We start from the raw sequence: 12,908 nt of genomic DNA, 5'->3' as shown, positions 1-12,908 counted from the left end.
ACTTATCTCTGTCCTCAATAACCTATCCTTCTCACAATCAGTCACCAACTTGTTTCAGAGTTACCTGTTTGACTGCCAACAATCCGTTGTATGGCAGAATGACATATCTCCCCAACTACCTCTCTCCATAGGGGTTCCCCAAGGATCCATCCTTGGACCCCTACTTTTCTCTGTTTACACCAGTAATCTAGCCTCTGCCACCAAACATGGCACACTCATCCAATACACAGATGACTCTACCATCATCTGCTCAGCCCAGTCCCTACCCAAACTGCAAAAAGTCACACAGGAAGCCTTTTCCTCTGTTGAAACATGGTTATCCGATGCCCAATTAATACTCAACCCAAACAAAACTAAACTACTCATCTTCCAACCCACCAAACATACTCAAAACAACTCTCACTTTAACATCACAGCAAAAGACAACACCACTATATACCCAACTGAACACACCAAATTGCTAGGAGTGGAAATAGACAATAAACTAAAATTTGACATTCACATATCCATGACCATAAAAAAGTCCACAAAAAAACTAGGAGCATTATACAGAAATAAACAATTTCTCACCAATGCAGCAAAGATTTCAATAGCATATTCCCACCTTATATCCACCCTACTTTATGCATCTCCAGTATATACCAACCTAAGGCAATGTGATCTAAACAAGCTAGAGACCTGCTACAACAAAATCTCAAAATTCGCCACAGGGGCATCCTACCGTAGTCACCACTGTCTCTCACTTGCTGAACTGGGCTGGCTTGAACTCCCTCACCTCCTTCAGTGGTATCAACTCTCACTCACCCACAAACTAGTAAACCATCCACTAAATGTCCCATCCCTCCAGAATCTACTATAATCCTTTCGCACCACCAGACCACTAAGATCCAGCAACAAAAATCACTTGCAGATCACTAAAGCCAATAACTCTGCTGGTGAAGCACTATTCTCTTGCGCCATAGCCAAATTATGGAACTCAATCCCACCCACAATTACCTCCGTACCATCATGCACCAACTTCAAAACTTTATTAAAAGCCCACCTAAAAACATGCTGGCTATGCCCTTGCAACTCCCACTCTAATATCATCCACCCCATCCAACTACTACCTTTCTTTCACCTCCACTAACTACCTTGATGATAGCAAGCTCAGATGCTCATAAGCCTAGTACTTATTATACAGCAGGAACTTTATTGTTACATTTGTTAATGCCTGTTATGTACTTCACAGATAAAGATTCTAGTTGTCTACTGATGTACTATGTTCTTCATCTGTAAATATGTTATAAGTAATTTCTATGTTAAATTGTTAATCACTATGTAATCCAATGTAACTACTGTCTGTTTATTTTACTGTGGAGCTTTTCTCCCCAGGCCTGCACTGAAAATGGACCCACGTCCAGTCGGACACTCCCGGTCAACAAATTTAAATAAATAAATAAATAAATAAATAAACTCCCAACAAGAAGCCTAAACCATGCCCTGCTTAAGACTTCCCACTTCTGCTTAACCACAAAGCCCCAGTTCCTCTAGCATCCCCCAACATACCTGTATACCTACCTACTCACATAAAACTCCACCTGCCTCTAGAAGTCATACCTACCCTGAAACTGACTGTAACCCACCTGTGGTACCCCATACTACTCCCTAGAACCAATTCCCACCCAGCTTCATCCTGCCCCAACATGCCTCCTCCTCACATGCCCCCACTACCTCCTATCTGAACCAACAACAACATGCCATTATGAGCGCAAAGTAAGATTAACTATGACCCCATAGTGCCTGCTCCTGCAACAGGAACACTCCAGCGCAGTACACCAACACATCAGAATACGTCACCTTCCAAAACCTCTTCCTGCAGAGCTCCACTCTAACCAACCTGATATCCACACTGTGACAGCCTCCATCTCCATTCAAACCCACCTCGTTCGGGTCACCGACCGATGCCCCATCCATAGTACCCCATCCCTGCCAAGTATTAAACCCAGGACCATGTGTCCTAGGAAGTCTTCTGCCACTTCTGTCAAGAATCACAACAAAGATAATGATCAGGAGAAATCCAAAGTGAAGAGTAACGTGTACCCACTGGTAATATATTAGCAGCAACCAACACTAAAGCTGATGCTCCCCTCACTTCATACAGTATATTTATTTACATGAGTAGAAAAACAGTGGGAGATAACTCAAGTAGAACCACATCATACAGGAATGGCATGCCAGAGGCCTCCTAAGTTTGGTAGACATGTGCTGGGTACTAAATAAATTTAGAAGTTTTATTTTATATGCACCTGAAGCAATAACCTGTTATTTATCTTTTTGATAACTGAGATGACAAACTAACACACAAACGACACAGCAAGCCAAAAGTAAAATGCAGTAAAGCAACTTAGGTTTGTCCCGGTTCCCTTCACACAAAAATAGGACAGCTGAGAGTAATCCTGTCTATGCAATTAATGCAACCAAATATACTGCCATGCTTCAGTGCACTGTGTCGCCACATAGCACCTGTGTAGAGGCAACCACCCTTTACTTCTCTCTGAGCGCACCTTCCCTGCATCTTTCTGAGTTCAACAGCCCAGACCCCCATTACACATGCGTCTAATCCCTTCCCCCACAACCGGGAGCAAACAACATCAGCCAAAGCCCATGAAAGCCCAAAACACCAAAGAAACCAGCCTCAGGAAGATGCCATCAATTTAAAGCCTCCCACAGCACTAGCTTACTGTCATACCACTCAGTAGAAAGGGATTCTGTCACTTGTAATTAACGTTGTTTGTAAACACAACTGCAAATCTTGGAATAACAAGTAAGAACTGAAGCTAGGATGCAATGATTACCCATGATCAGCACCATCATGACAAAGCACTAACACCTAGCACCTGAAGTTTACCAGATACAAGACTTTAAACCTAGCAATATTTCAATGCTAAATCCTGACATAACTCAAAATTAGTCTTTGAGAAACTATGGGCAATCTTGTAGACTTCAAAACCACCCCAGTAAACATATCCCAGGGGAGGCAGCAGTGCAACCCATTCCGAGACTGTCAAGTACCGTTTCCTCAAGTCAACATACCTCACCCCAGTCTGGCACCGTGCTCTGAAACCCGAAAGTATGTCGCAATGGCAACCTGACTGCCAATAACATCCCTGCAACACACTCTCACACTCCCCACAGGAAAACCAGTGCTGCTCCCCACAACACCACAGGACAACGACCAACAGTTTTCCTTTCCCCCTTTTTTTAATTCTATTTTTTTTTTAATTTTATTTAGTTCTCTTCTATCTGCTCATAAAAGACATAAAATGGTTTGTTGTAACATATAGAGCCTCCTTTGCATGTAACACCTTGCCATTCAAAATTAACAAAGCCAGCAACTGCCCCCCCCCCATTAAGAAGAAGAAGCCAATAAAAGAACATATGTACCTCATAAGGGGAACTCATGAGGTTGATTTCAGCATCATCCAGCCTCCATGCAAAACTACAACAGGTTAAAAAGCATTCTCAAGATGTATGTAATCAAATGTTACTCCACCTCTCCCTGATTATAGTGTCAATAATGCTGCATGCATAACAAGACTGTATTAAAATGTATAAAAGTGTATTGAAGTCTGAACTGAAAGTGCCCGCTGTGTCAATGGAAACACACCAAACGTACAAGGCAAACTGGATACTCCATGTCCCTCCCACCCCCTGCAAAGTGCCATTAAAAGCTGCAAAACCAGTGTTCGCCCAAACTCACGAAACGAAGAATCAAACCAGCGCAAGACGCAGCACAGCAAACAGTTCCAAGCAATCCATCACCACATTCCCCACACCTCAAAAAGCAGGCCACACAAATATGTGCAAAAGCAACCAAAAACAGCACAGCAATCAAGAATTCCAATCCAAGTGAGTGTCACCAGACCAGCACCACTACCCAACAAACAACTGAAACCATTGCCCAATGGAGAAAATGACAAACGCGTGCAAAAGACAGCTGCCCAACCAAGCAGCCAGTTGGAACATGCAAACACCACAGACTTCAAATCAGACAAGCCCAAGGAACCACTGCGCCCAGGAGCTAAACCATTGAGAGGTATGGCCCTGACATGACTTCACTCACATCCAAATTAGTAAAGGAAACAGAATTTATTTATTTATCTATTTATTTATTTTTTGACAGAGAAAAGAGGAAATTGAAAGATCTGAAATAATGACTACCTATTTATCCCCATACACTAGAACAATGCCTCCCCTCATTTAAGCCTAGAAAGCTCACTTCCCACAAAGTATTAATGTTTAAATTAAATTAAGTCTTCAGTTTACGTAAACTACACCAGTAACTCCCTTCTTGGCAATTAACTGTAGTAAACTTAAAACCCCCAACATTAATGTTTAAATTAAATTAAGTCTTTAGTTTACATAACCTACACCAGTAAACCCCCCTCTTGGCAATTAACTGTAGTAAACTTAAAAACCCCAATATACCAATATCAATATCACCATTAGCGAAATAAAGGAAATATTATACTACCATACTCACCTCATTCTTCCTATCCCTATTAACCCCAAGGCCTACCTGACCACCAAAGTTCCTACAGGTCATCTTGGACGTAATCCTGTTCTGTAGTAAGTTCACGCCAAAATGTGATTACCTTAAGCTTCTCCCCACCCTTACCTCATTTCCTCTCAATCATTTCTCCCTCCACTTAACCCTTTCATCTCCGCAGCCCACCTAACTCCCACTACTATCAATGTAACCCCTCTTGAAGATGTCCCTGGACAACTTAGTTTGTTGCCAAACCTCATTTATTTCCTAGTAATGACTTAAATGTTAAAAAAATGTTACTTTGAAGTTGAAGTTTAGAACTGATGAACTAGAAGAAGGCTATGTTAAAAATGCATGCAGGGTCTGTGTGAAACTGTTGATAATATTGTGAAAGTTAGAGATGAGAAAATTTTATGGAATGGAGGGTGGAGGTTGGAAGCTGTTTTAAAATGTGAAAAAAAAAACATGGTGAAACACTTGCTAAGTGTTATTTTTTGGCTGGTCATAGAGGGACATTATGATATGCTGGTCAGCCTAAATCATGTTTCTTTTGTGTGGACATTTCTCATTTAATTAATGAGTATGACATGGTACAATGCAACCGGTATGGGGAGAAAGGACATGCAGCAGAAGATGTGTGCCTGAATATAGGGTGCATAAAAAAGGGACAATTTTGTATGGATTGTCAAGAGCAATCTGTATGTAATGAAAATGAAAGGGAATAGAAAGAAAACATACATGAGGAAGAACAACAAGGGGCTGGGGGAGTGAGTGAAATAGGTGAAGAAGAAACTGTAGTACAAGAAGAAGAAGAAAAAGAAACAAATATGGAGGGAAAATCAAGAGAGAGGGTGCATGCAGTAAGAGAGATCATGAGACTGGAATGCTACTCATATTTTTTTGAAGTTCTAGCCAGTGAAAATCTGATTCTGAGGATCAAGGATACATAAACCTAAGAAAAATATTTACTCGGGGAAAGAGTAAAAATAAGAATATTAAAATTTAAAAATATTTCCCCAAAACTTAAAAATAAGGAAACACAATAGCTTTAGAGTACTTTTAGTAAATGTGAAGAGTATTATTAATACTGTGGAGAATAGGGCTACTTGAATGGTGTGCTAAATGTGATGCAGATGTTATTGTGTTAGAGGATGTAAGATTTCTGGCAAGTAAAGAAAGACAGCAAACAGAAAAATTGTGAGATGGAAATAACATGTAACATAGGAAGCGAGCGTTTTTCGGATTTGCTGTGCTGTGTAAAAAACAGTGACAATATTAAATGTAATATTGGTAATGATGGGAAGGGTAACTGTTTTGAATGTGTGATGGAGAAGACATTTATAGAATTATATTATCATATGCATATATAAATAGCAAAGAAAGAGGGAATCTATTTCAGCAGATATTAGACTGTGGTGGTTAACATGAAAATTATAATTACAGGGGACATTAACTGTGATCTCATCAACATCTATGTGGTGTGGGATGTCACACCTCTAGCCACCTGCACACATTTTGCATTCCAGACCATTTTGTGAGAATGAACTTAAAAATCATAAGATAAATAAATATTTTGTGAACAATAAAAGCTATTGAAACTGTACAAATAGCAATGTTATCAGTAAGAAGTATTCTTCACAATGATAATAGTTGGTGCATTCATAGTCTTTTCTATAAATAGTGTAATATATTATAATGCACACAAACCCTAAATTATATTTTTGTAAAGTTTCACAAATAAATGTTTATGTCTTGAAAACAGTACAACCTAGACATATATATTTAGAACACCTTTGTTAACCAGCCATAAGCTTTCATATGACAACAAGAAATGTCTCTAAATGTGCATGTTTATTGAGATATTTACAGAAATATGAAAACATATGCTTAATTGTATAATTAGCAAAACAAATAATACTGGAAATCTCTCAAAGATGTACAACTGCAAATATCAAAAACAGTTTTATTCAACCATAGCTTGTCCGGCTCCAAGTGGTTTCTCCTTGCTGCTTGCCCTGTATAGGTCCTGGCAAGTAGAAAGAGTAAAAAGTGGTTTGCTTATGTTTTTTAAACATTAGGAAAGGTTTAAATCTTACATTTTGGTGGTCCTGATGGGTGGCAGCGCTGGTACTCGTCGTGTCACTTTTGAAGCGGATTAAAATGATAACATCACAGTGGTGAAGGGCATTAAGGGTGAGTCCTAACTCTGAGTAGTGCCAGTACCGTGCTCTGCTTTCACTTTTTGGAAACTTTGTACAGTATACAGATATTGTCTGAAAATGTAATTGGTCATATGCGGGATCCTACATCACCTGCAGCAAAACCTCAGTCGGTGCTACCAAAGCAACCAGCAAGCCCTGATTCCAGTTCTCCTGCTACATCTGCAGTTAATGAAAAAGAACTGAAAAGAAAAATCACTGAAAAGCTGGAACTTGAGAGAGCCAGGAGAAACTTAGAACTGCATCAAAGGCTGCAAAATGACAAGAAGTATATCCAAGAAGAGACTGATAAAGTATTAGAGCAGGAGAAGGCAGCATCAAATGATCAGTTTGCTAAAGCTCTGCTAAGGGAAAGAACATCCAGTGAAGAAGACCATCTAAAGGCAAAGAGCTTTGCTCGTCTGTTAGAAGAGAAGGAAAAAGAGCTGAAGAGGAAGGATGCCTACTGCAAGGAGCAGCTTAATAGACTGGAAGAGAGGAGTGTTGAACTTTACAAACTGAACACTGAGCAGTACTAGAAGGCAGTAACTGAAGTGGAGGCCAAGTTCAGTAATCCACTCCAGATACTTCTTCCCTGCCAATATAATTAAAAGAACTACCTCCTGCTTAACCCAGAAGACTCCCTGAACCTGCCTGCTACCCGGGGTCACCTTGAATGCTGCTACTGTGAGGACTGCCCAGTACAATTATTGTGAATGTATGTAGCCAAAGGAAACTACCTACAGACTAGCTAATTGAACTACTTCCTAATACCCATATTGTGCTTGTCTGCCCTACTGAGTGTGTGTCTTTAGCAGCCTGCCGCAGGCCGCTTGCTACTCTCTCCCCCTCCAGTCTCTAAACCCTGAATAATCATTTTACTTCAAAGACTTACTTAACACTTCTGCTTGCTATCCTTTCTTATGCCACTTGGTGGCAGCACCTACCAACACAATAGCTAGTACTACACTATTCTCCTGAGGTTTAGTTCCTAAATCTGGCTAAACTCTTTTTCTAATTCATACTCTCTATCTCCTTAAATGTTATACAGCCTCTCCCCCCTTGCTAAAACACGGACATATTTCCAGCCTGCTAACAAAGCTTTTCCCCCTTAACAGTTTTTCATTACATTACCCACTTACTATAGTATTGTACTTCAGCTGCTGATACTTTTTCTGATACTTTTTCTGCTGCACTTTCTTCACTTGCTGTATCCCACTCCATTTGCCCTATGGGCTCACTCCGCTCCCCTCCCTGCCCCCAAATTCCACCTGCCCCCAGTGCTCCTATACTTATTGCAGAAATACGCACACACACCCTCATACAACTACCAGTCAGATCTCCCTCAGGTTTTTTAGACCACTCCCACTCCTGCACCACACCATCCTACTATCATACTTTCTCCTTCCCAACTCTCACCCTCTCCCACCTCATTCATTAACTAAACCCTATATGTACCAACCTCTTGTACGCAGCCACCTCCTAAACCTACCTCTACCCCTTCTCACTTCCACCACACCTACTTTTCCCCCTTTCCTCAATCAAACTCCATTCTATACTCTTTCCTATATCTGATTTCCCACTATGTATACATTAATGCTCACCAACCTTCTACTACTTCAACTAATCTTCTTACATCATCTCACTGCACCCCATGCACCATTACCCTCCTTCCATAAACACCCCACCAACCCACTCCCAAATGATCAACCTAACTCAAAAATTGACTTCATCATCTCTCCCTCTTTCCTACCTTTAAACATTCTAGTCCCTAAAATAAAAATACCCCCTTCTTACTCCCTAACTACAAAAAACAAGACAAAGCGTATTAGATACTACCCACTCATACCAAAATCTAAAGGTTTCCCCACCACTATACTTATAGCGGGTGATATTCATCCAAACACAGGTCCAAACCTTACCTCTAGTCCAAACATCCTTCCCACCTCAGCTCCTCTAACTACTCCCCTAAAACAAATCTCTTACTATTCTATTAATACCAGAAGCATTCTCAACAAACTTAGTCAGTTCCATGCTTGGATAGCAAATCATACCCCTGATGTCAGTGCGGTAACAGAAACCTGGCTTAAACCACACAACCTAGATAAAGATATCCTCCCCACTGGCTATAACATGATTCGCCTAGACCGAATGAACAAAGAGGGTGGGGGAGTTGCCATAGTCTATTCTAGTAATCTCACTATTTCTCTCATCACAAATCCAAAGCCATCTTTCTCCCCAGCAGAAATACTGGCAGTTAACCCTAAACTAAACAATTACACTACAATCACTATAGTAGCCACCTACATTCCACCAGGTGATAATATTCCAATACTGGAAAACATTCTCTCCTATTTTTCCCTGAATATCCCAAATGAAATAATCCTCCTTGGTGACATGAACATCAATTGGCTAGCCCTTAGTAACCCTGGATCCATGCACAATATTAATCTATATTGATTTACCCAGCTAATTACTACGCCAACACACTCTAACAACACCCACATTACAAATACCTTCATAGATTGGATACTTGTCTCAGCTCCATCCAAATATCACAATCCTGAAACTCTTCCTGATTCCCTGAGTGACAAAACACCTATAAAAGTGCTAAGATATACTAGTCACCTCCCAAAACCACACAAAATTTTTACCAGGCATAATCTCTCCAATTTTAACTGGGAAACTTTTAACACTCTAATATCTAGAGTATGCTGGGACTTCCTCACCCAGCTCCCCCTAGATGAAGCTGTAATTGCTTTCAACTCTACTTTTCTGGATATTGTTAACTCACTAGCCCCACCTCATAAAATCAGGACAAAAGCTAAAATATCTCCTTGGCTAACAAAAAACACAAGAATTCTCATGAAGTCTAGAGATAAGTCCTGGAAAAAATGGCTTCAAACAAAAAATCTGTATGATCTACAAAGATACAAAGAACAAATAAATCTGGTCAAAAGACTAATCAACAAAGACAAAAAAAATTTTACTATAACCCCCCTTCAGCACTAAAATCAGACCCCAGAAAAATTCTGGCAAACAATCAATCAAATGCTCCATCCGGGAAACCCTACCTCACCCAACCCTACCCCAGAAAAGACACCAGTAGACACAGGAAACACCTTCAACACTTACTTTGTTGAATCAATATCCAATCTCTTTAACTCAAATAGCTCCAACACAAAGAACCCCACAAACACAGATTTCCCTTCTACAACAACTCCTAAAATCTTTTCTCTCAAGCCCATCCCCACAACCCACATCCGTACATTACTCTCCAAACTTAAACCCTGCTCTGTATCTGCAGATAACATCCCACCCTACTTTCTCCAGTCAGCTGCACACTCACTTGCCTATCCTATCTCTATCCTCATAAACTGCTCCATTTTAGAATCTAAAGTACCTTGCATCTGGAAACACTTCTGTACCATACCTATCCACAAAGGAGGTAACTCCACTGAAATCTATAACTTTAGACCTATTGCCATCCTCTCCCCTCTATCTAAAGTTCTTGAAAAGTACATTCATACTGAAGTCATGGATCATCTCTCACAGAAAAACCTACTTACACCTACTCAACATGGTTTTCGACCAAAGCATAGTACCTATACAACACTCCTATCCTTTCTTAATACTATTTCCTTGGCCAGAGTTGACAGTAAACTTATCTCCTGTCTCTTCCCTGACCTCTCTAAGGCCTTCAATACTGTCTCTCACTCTCTACTACTAAACAAACTATCCAACCTCAATTTCTCTCCTGATACAGTGGCATGGTTTGAAAGCTATCTAAGAGATAGATTCCAATCTGTAAAATGGGATACTGCTCTATCAACTCCACTACAAATACAAATGGGAGTCCCTCAAGGATCCATTTTAGGGCCATTACTTTTCAACATATTCACAAACTTGCTCTATACCTCCTGCCCACACTCCTCTAGTATACAATATGCTGATGACTCTACAGTTATAACTACAACTAACTCTCACTCAGAACTCTTAACAGCTACCCAGTTATCCTTTAACTCAGTAGAAACATGGCTCTCCAACAACCAACTCATCCTAAACCCTAAAAAAAAAAACTCCTACTCTTCCTCCATAAAACAGCTAACCACATTAAGACTTCCTTCACTATCCAGTCTCTCAATAAGACACCAATCATAGCTGAATCAAGCTTAAAACTCCTTGGTATTACAATCGATGACCAACTAAAATTTGATCTCCACATAAATAATTGTATCAGGAAAACCCACCTTAAGCTAGGTCTACAACAAATTTCTTACTCAGGAAGCCAGGATAGCCCTCACTCATGCCTATCGTCTTCCCTGCTTAACATGTCGCTCTCAAATTCTTACTAACCTCAACTCCTCTCTCCTTGCTGGACTTCAGACTACTTATCACAAAGTAGCTAGATTTGCAACCCAACAACCCTACAGATCTCACCACTGTCTCTCACTAAGATACTTAAACTGGCTTGAAATGCCCTAACTCCTCCTTCTCTCTCAGCTCCAAGCCATGCACTCAATCCTATATCAGCCATCTTTCTGTCCAGCCTTACACTCTATTATCTCCCACTATGCTCCTACAAGAAACCTCTGTAGCTCTTCCCAAGACCTTCTAAAAATCTACAAGCCCAAATCTAAAGCAGGACAAAACGTATATAGCTACCGCCCCTCTACTGAATGGAACAAACTTCCCCTCAAGATTTGAACACAAGCACATCCCAAACAGTTTAAACTAGCACTAAAGGAATATTTCAATAAGAAATGGATCTGCCAATGCTCAAACCCTTCTTGAAAACTTTCCATTCTCAACTTTTCCTCAGTCTATGTACTTCTCTCTGTAATACTCACATAACTACTGGTCTGATTTGATAAAAAGAAAAACACCTGATTTTTGTAATTTATATTCCCTTCTGCTTAACTAATATATGTACAACCAATTGTTATCTGTATAAGGTTTAGCTGTATTCAACTTGTATAAAATCTATACTAATGTACTTAATGTTATACTTGTATATACTGGAGCTTTTCTCCCCGGGCCTCTGCTGAAAAAGGGCCTCGGCTCAGTCAGACATTCCTGGTCAACAAATGTAAAATAAATAAATAAATAAATATCTAAGGTTTCACTTAATGTTGTGGTATACTTTATAAGTCGCTCAGATTTTATGGAAATATTGCCTATTTTCATAATTACTAGCAAAGAGCTAGCAATATTTCCAGTATGATGTAATATAAACCAGCACTGACAGTGAATTATCCTGTCTCCCACAAAGGTGTTTCATACTATATAGCTCAATATCATGTAGGTCCCTCAGATATGAAAATATGAATATACATTTGAAAATATGACTAATAAGTGGCAAAGATTATTTTTCCACTACAGGACATGCTGGCTTAACAGTCCTAGTGTAATTTTGTTAATAACGCCTCACCATTTCTAATGCTACCTGTTATTAGCTAGTAAGTCAACACACACTAAAAAAATACTGGATTCCAAAAGATGGTATGGGTGTGAAATGGAAGTATACAAAAATACATTTTAGGCTTGAGTGAGTTCAGGGGGAAATGTATAAAGAAAGGGACAGTTGTAAAAATAAATAAATAGAGGAAGTGATAAAATGTGGTAAATTAACTGTGAGGAAAAAAAGTCAGTGGAACTTGGATCTGAGATTAGTTATTTTTTATTATCAGATAGTTTGGGGGTAGCAGGTGATAATACAGTTGTGATGGGTTTTTAGGCCAATTAACAATATGGATGGATGTGATTGAAGAAAAGGAACATATTAAAATAGTAAAAGGAATAAAAATAATACATGAGAAATTAGGGTATGAAACTAGAGAGTGGAAAGTATTGCAGTTATGGAAGGATCATGTAACCATGAAGGGCTTCTGTAAAAACTGGTCTGAATGGTAGATTGAATTTCAAAAGAAGTACAAAAAGTGTTTTTCAATGGCAGGATAATATAACAAAGGAAGAAAAAGTGAGATATGGGAAAATGTATAGAAATATATTAGAGAATTTAAAGAATAACATGAGAGAGTATTATATTATGGAAAAAGAAATATACAAAAGAGATCAAGAAATAATTAAGGCATTACTGTAGAAATATTATTTATAAGGGAGAAGGTATATGCATATTTGGGCAAAAAAAGTAAGGGAGGATATTAATATAATGAGGG

At 39.4% G+C, this 12,908-nt stretch overlaps 1 pseudogene; it reads left to right on the top strand.

Annotated features, from left to right (window-relative positions):
• Positions 1–6,642: 6,642 nt before the first annotated feature.
• LOC122800479 lies at positions 6,643–7,296 on the top strand (annotated as a pseudogene).
• Positions 7,297–12,908: the final 5,612 nt, after the last annotated feature.

The sequence above is a fragment of the Protopterus annectens genome, chromosome 4.part0 (genome assembly GCF_019279795.1).
Source record: "Protopterus annectens isolate FY-2018-M chromosome 4.part0, PAN1.0, whole genome shotgun sequence".
Classification (NCBI taxonomy): domain Eukaryota; kingdom Metazoa; phylum Chordata; order Ceratodontiformes; family Protopteridae; genus Protopterus; species Protopterus annectens.
Note: the sequence above shows the minus strand (reverse complement) of the source record. Positions and strands in the feature narration are given on the sequence as shown.